This window comes from Phyllobates terribilis, unplaced genomic scaffold, assembly GCF_046119375.1.
Source record: "Phyllobates terribilis strain yellow unplaced genomic scaffold, ASM4611937v1 Scaffold_19__1_contigs__length_20705806, whole genome shotgun sequence".
Classification (NCBI taxonomy): Eukaryota; Metazoa; Chordata; class Amphibia; order Anura; family Dendrobatidae; genus Phyllobates; species Phyllobates terribilis.
The window spans coordinates 15,612,646-15,618,786 of NW_027362779.1; positions in this window are offsets into that span (position 1 = coordinate 15,612,646).

Sequence of the window (6,141 nt, forward strand, 5' to 3'; positions counted from 1 at the left end):
GGATAATGTCATAGCTACTCTTTCCACTCTCTAATCAAACATACAGAGAGCCAAAATGAAAAACTTGGAAAAAGTCACGAGCCAACCAGAATGCAGTATAATGGGTCCCACAAAGTCCTCCATAACGAATAATGGGTCCCACAAAGTCCTCCATAATGAATAATGGGTCCCACATCGTCCTCCATGCAGAATAATGGGCCCCACATAGTGCTCCATGCAGAATATTGGGCCCCACATAGTCCTCCATACAGAATAATGCCCCACATAGTCCTCCATACAGAATAATGCCCCACATAGTCCTCCATACTGAATAATGGGCCCCACAAAGTACTCCAAACAGAATAATGGGCCCCACAAAGTCCTCCACACAGAATAATGGGCACCAGATAGTCCTCCATACAGAATAATGGGTCCCACAAAGTCATCCATACAGTATAACGTGCCCCAGATAGCCCTCCATACAGAATAATGGGCCCCACATAGTCCGGCACACAGTATAATGGGCACCACATAGTACTCCATACAGTATAATGGGCACCACATAGTCCTCCATACGGAATAATGGGCCCCATATAGTCCTCCATACAGAATAATGGACCCCACATATTCCACTATACAGAATAATAGGCCCCACATAGTCCTCCATACAGAATAATGGCCCCACATAGTCCTCCATACAATATAAAGGCCCCACATAGTCCTCCATAAAGAATAATGGCCCCACATAGTCCTCCTTATGAAATAATGGCCCCACATAGTGCTCCATGCAGAATAATGGCCCCACACAGTCCTCCACACAGTATAATGGCCCCACATAGTCCTCCATACAGGATAATTGACCCCACATAATCCTCCATACAGAATAATGGGCCCCACATAGTCCTCCATACAGAATAATGGGCCCCACATAGTCCTCCATAGAGATTAATGGGCCCCACATAGTCCTCCATACAGTATTATGGGCCCCACATAGTCCACCGTAGAGTATAAAGGGCCCCACATAGTCCTTCATAGAGAATAATAGGCCCCACATAGTCCTCCATACAGTATTATGGGCCCACATAGTCCTCCACAAAGTATTATGGGTCCCACAAAGTCCTCCATAGAGAATAATAGACCCAACATAGTCCTCCATACAGTATAATGGGCCTCACATAGTCCTCCATACAGAATAATGGGCCCCATATAGTCCTCCATACAGAATAATGGGCCCCACATATTCCACCATACAGAATAATAGGCCCCACATAGTCCTCCATACAGAAGTCATTTCTCCATTATATTGCTGTATTATTTGTGTAGGATTAATATCCTCTAATCCATTTTATTTCTTCATCATTTTATCACTATTTTAGAAACAACTGAGCTGTTGGATCCTGACAGTGTAATCTTAGAGATCCCGGAGATCCAAGAACCTGCCGGTGTAAGTATTATAGAGGTAGATGTCTGTGTATCACCAGATCACGGGGTGTGAATGACCCGTCCAGTATTATCCCCCATATAACCAGGGGGCGCCTCTATTATTAGAGGAGATGACACTATTGCATTAGATAATAGCGTTTATATTATAGGGAATCCGTCAGCAGGTTTCTGCTCACCTATCGGATCAGTGACATCAGCTGGGACATAATATAGACGTTTCTGCATCTGGAGATTTTCTCCAGCAGCTTCTAGATCTTAATATCATTCCTTCTTCTTCTTCTTTTCAAGAACTTGATGGAATCATTGATCCCGGCGAGAAAGCCGCGTATGAGCGACTACGAAACATCTAAGCTGATCAGCAGCGGATCTTTTGGGTGAGATTTCAGTTAGCATAAGCCACATTTCTCAGGGTTCCCTATGATAATGCTTCATCCTCTGTGCTTTGCCATTCAGTGTTATCATAGGGACATGATCTGAGGTGAAAGGTGATAACGTGACCTGGGTGAGGGTCCGGCAGACGTGGCATTGTGCAGACTTCCCATAGGTGATAATGTGACCTGGGTGAGGGTCTGGCAGACCTAGCATTGTGCACACCTTCCATAGGTGACAATGTGGTCTGGGTGAGGGTGTGGAAGATGTGGCATTGTGCAGACCTCCCACAGGTGATAATGTGACCTGGGTGAGGGTCCGGCAGACGTGGCATTGTGCAGACTTCCCATAGATGATAATGTGACCTGGGTGAGGGTCTGGCAGACGTGGCATTGTGCAGACTTCCCATAGGTGATAATGTGACCTGGGTGAGGGTCTGGCAGACGTGGCATTGTGCAGACTTCCCATAGGTGATAATGTGACCTCGGTGAGGGTCTGGCAGACGTGGCATTGTGCAGACTTCCCATAGGTGATAATGTGACCTGGGTGAGGGTCTGGCAGACGTGGCATTGTGCAGACTTCTCATAGGTGATAATGTGACCTGAGTGAGGGTCTGGCAGACGTGGCATTGTGTAGACCCTCCCATAGATGATCTATGTAGTATTATTTCATGTATTTCTAGATGTGGATTTCTAGTAATGGTCGGACTTCTGGTATTAAACATTAGAACAGAAGACCATATAATGACTTCTATAGACGGACTGTTAATAAGGATTCACTATAAACCATGGTTTCTTCTTCTCTCCAGGTCCGTCCACTTAGTTCACCATAAAGACTCACAGAAGATCTTCGCTATGAAGAAAATTGCCAAGCGGGATCTGGATACTCCAAAACATGTGGAAGCGGCCTATCTGGAGAGGGACATCCTGACATTCGCTGACTGTCCCTTTGTGACCTCCATGCTCTGCTCCTTCCCTACTAGATCTCACCTGTGTATGGTCATGGAGTATGTAGGAGGTAGGACATGTACATGTATTATATTCAGCCCATGTCTGCTGACATCTTATCAGCGCTCATATCATTAGGACTTGTCCCCGTGGACGGTTACATCCCCGCAGAGCATTTACTATAGATATTATGGAAAGTCATTGATGTGTGTGATCTCCCTGTATGTCCGCACTGAGCACGTCAGTATCACCAGCTGTAGACGAGATGAGACATCACTTTATTAGTGACATGGACGACATCTCACCATGACCTCAGACTAATATTCTGTGCTCTATACATTATATCTGTATATATTCTCTCCTGCCCCAATGTCTCCGCTCACTTCTCATGATCCATCATGGTGATCTGCTGTATAAACCCCTCACCGTTCATATTTCCTTTCTTCTATAGGTGGAGACTGTGGGACCCTCCTAAGCACCAGGGGTCCTTTATCTGTCCCCTTGGCCCGCCTGTACTTTGCAGAAGCGATACTTGCTGTAGAATACCTGCACAGCTATGGTGTGTTGCATAGAGACCTGAAGCCAGAGAAGTAAGTGCCCCCTATAGTATAATAAAGGGGGGAAAGTTATCATTTATTACAACACAGCCCGTGAGCCTAAAACCATCTTCTCTTTCACAGCCTCCTGATTACACCGGCTGGACACATTAAAGTCGCCGATTTTGGGATTTCAAAAGTTGGTGTCATGATACCAGAAACCAACACCCACAAGGAATCATTGGAGGACATCGCCAGAGAGTTCCAGGACCATGAGGTCGGCATCACTTACAGGAACTTAGATGGTTCTTTACAAATCTCATCACACTATTGTCTCTTCTCTACGTTCTTCATTTCTAGAGAACTTTTCAACTGATATTTTATCTTCTGTCATTGGCTTTTTATGTCGAGAACTTGCCATAATAATTATTTAATTGATTCTCATTTCTACCTTCTGTCGGTTTCCAGGACTGTGGCACCCCGCTTTACATGGCCCCAGAAATCATTCTGAAGAAAGGCTATGGAAGACCTGCGGACTGGTGGTCAATGGGAATCATCCTGCATGAGTTTCTGGTGGGATATGTACCATTTCATGGGGATTCCCTATCTGAGCTCTATAAAAATATTGTCACTGGTAAGTAGAATAATCCGATTATTGCTTTGACTGATTACATGAATTTAGTTATTTCCTCTACTTTATCTTACAGTCCAAAACAGAGGTTTTATTTTCTGTAATTTTCTATATAACAGGAGACATAATTTGGGATTGGGATCACGCTCCTCCCCCCGATGCTCAGGACCTTATTAATGACCTGCTCAGAACAAATCCTGCACAAAGACTTGGGACAGGTAACTGATATACTTTATTAGTATTAATATTCACTTTTTACAACGAGGACTCTTCGCTCCTGTCCATGAGGATCAGCACTTCTCTATCTGCTTGCCTATTTCTAGTTCTCCATAATATAACTTTCAGTTTGTTTCCTTCGGTTTTGTCATTACTTAAGATTAAGATATACTGTTCAGATATGGAGCAGCCTCTAACAATGTCCGCATCACTTTTGTTTTTCTTTTTCCAGGAGGAGCATTTGAGATCAAGAGTTATCCATTCCTGAGTGACTTAGAATTTGAAAACCTTCTAAGTCAGAAGCCGGAGTACATTCCTCGGCTTGTTTCAGATGAGGACACCAGCTTATTTATCAGTAAGTAGAAGACGTCATCTAGACTAAGCGGCTGTTTGTCTCGTCTTCAATAATATGTGACAATCGGTTCCCATTAATAGTAATGATAAATGGTGACTGTGTTATACTGACAACCGCTAATAACACTTCATTACCTATGTCTTGTAGATCACGCTGATACAAACAAGCCTATTGTCTCAGAGGAGGAGGACACAAGTGAGGATAATGAGAGCCTTTTCTTCCAAAATTTTACAACATCCTCTAAAAGGCTTTCTAAAGTAAGTGATCAATAAATCCAGAATACATAAAAAGACCTCTAAGGCTGAGTTCACACGATGCGTTTTTCATGCGTTTCCGCGGCGTTTTTGCAGTTGCGTAAACGCCGCGGAAACGCATGAAAAACGCATGGTAGAAGGGCAGCAATGTTCCCCAATGGAAATCCGCATGTGCTGTGCCCATGATGCGGATTTTTCCGCAGCGTAAACGCTGCGGTCAAAAATCCGCAGCATGTCAATTAATTTTGCGGAAACGCTGCTCTTTTGCCGCCATTGACTTGCATTAGACCGCATGGAATCCGCATCACTGTATATGTTGATGCGCTTTTCATGCGGTCTAATGTGCGGATGGTACCCGGGTGTGGATGAGAGGACTCTCATCCAGACCCAGGTACCATTAAAAAAAAAGAATAAAATAAAAAATATATATATTTTCACCTTCTGACGGCCCGCGCTGCGTCCTGCCGGCTTCCCGCGCACTTCGCGGTTGAATGAAGGACCTTCGCTGACGTCAGAGTCATGTGACGGGTCACGTGACGCTGACGTCGGAAGGTCCTACAGTCTTCACTGCCGGCAGCCGGGACCGATGAAGCAGGACACCGGGGGTCATCAGAGGGTAAAGTATATATTTATTTTTTATTTTTTGACATCACACACTATATAAATCCATGCCGGCTGCATGGATTTATATAGTGTGAAGTTGACAAGCACTTTCCAAGTGATGCTAAAATCGCTTGGGAAGCGCTTGTCAACCCACATGCGGAAATGAAAGTGAAGACCGCTTCATTTCCGCATGTCCCTGGCAGGAAACCGCATGTACAATCCGCATGCGTTTTTTCCTGCCAGAGAGATGCAGAAACGCTCAGGAAAAAATCCTGAGCATTTCTGCATCGTGTGCACATACCCTAAACGTAAAAAATTGAATTTCATATCTTATTTTTGTCATTTTTTAGCTCTGTACCACCGTATCAAGTTTCCTCCAGAGTGTACCCCGGCATCCAGCAGAAACATCTCAGAAATGTGAGTAGATTATGGGGTCATTATTGGGAGCTCCAGGCTAATATATGTGCACAACACCAAATATAGGACATAAATACCATAATATTGAATGCAGCATCCACCGCCCCATGATCAGCGGTCATTGGCTATTGGCTTCAGAATCCGCTGGAGATAACAACCCATAATTGCTGCCGGTCAGGCATTGTTAGTTTTGCCCACACTGCAGGAGATATGTAGTATTACATGCCGGCCATTGTTGCTAGTTGTTTCCATAGAAGGTCGTTTTGAGCAGGAGACTTCCCCACTATGACTTTCATATGTCCTATTAGGCCTTATAGTCGGGGTTCTTCTAGTGAGACAATCCCTTTTATACTGAATTTACTTGTGATTTACACGTTTTTCTTCTTCCTAA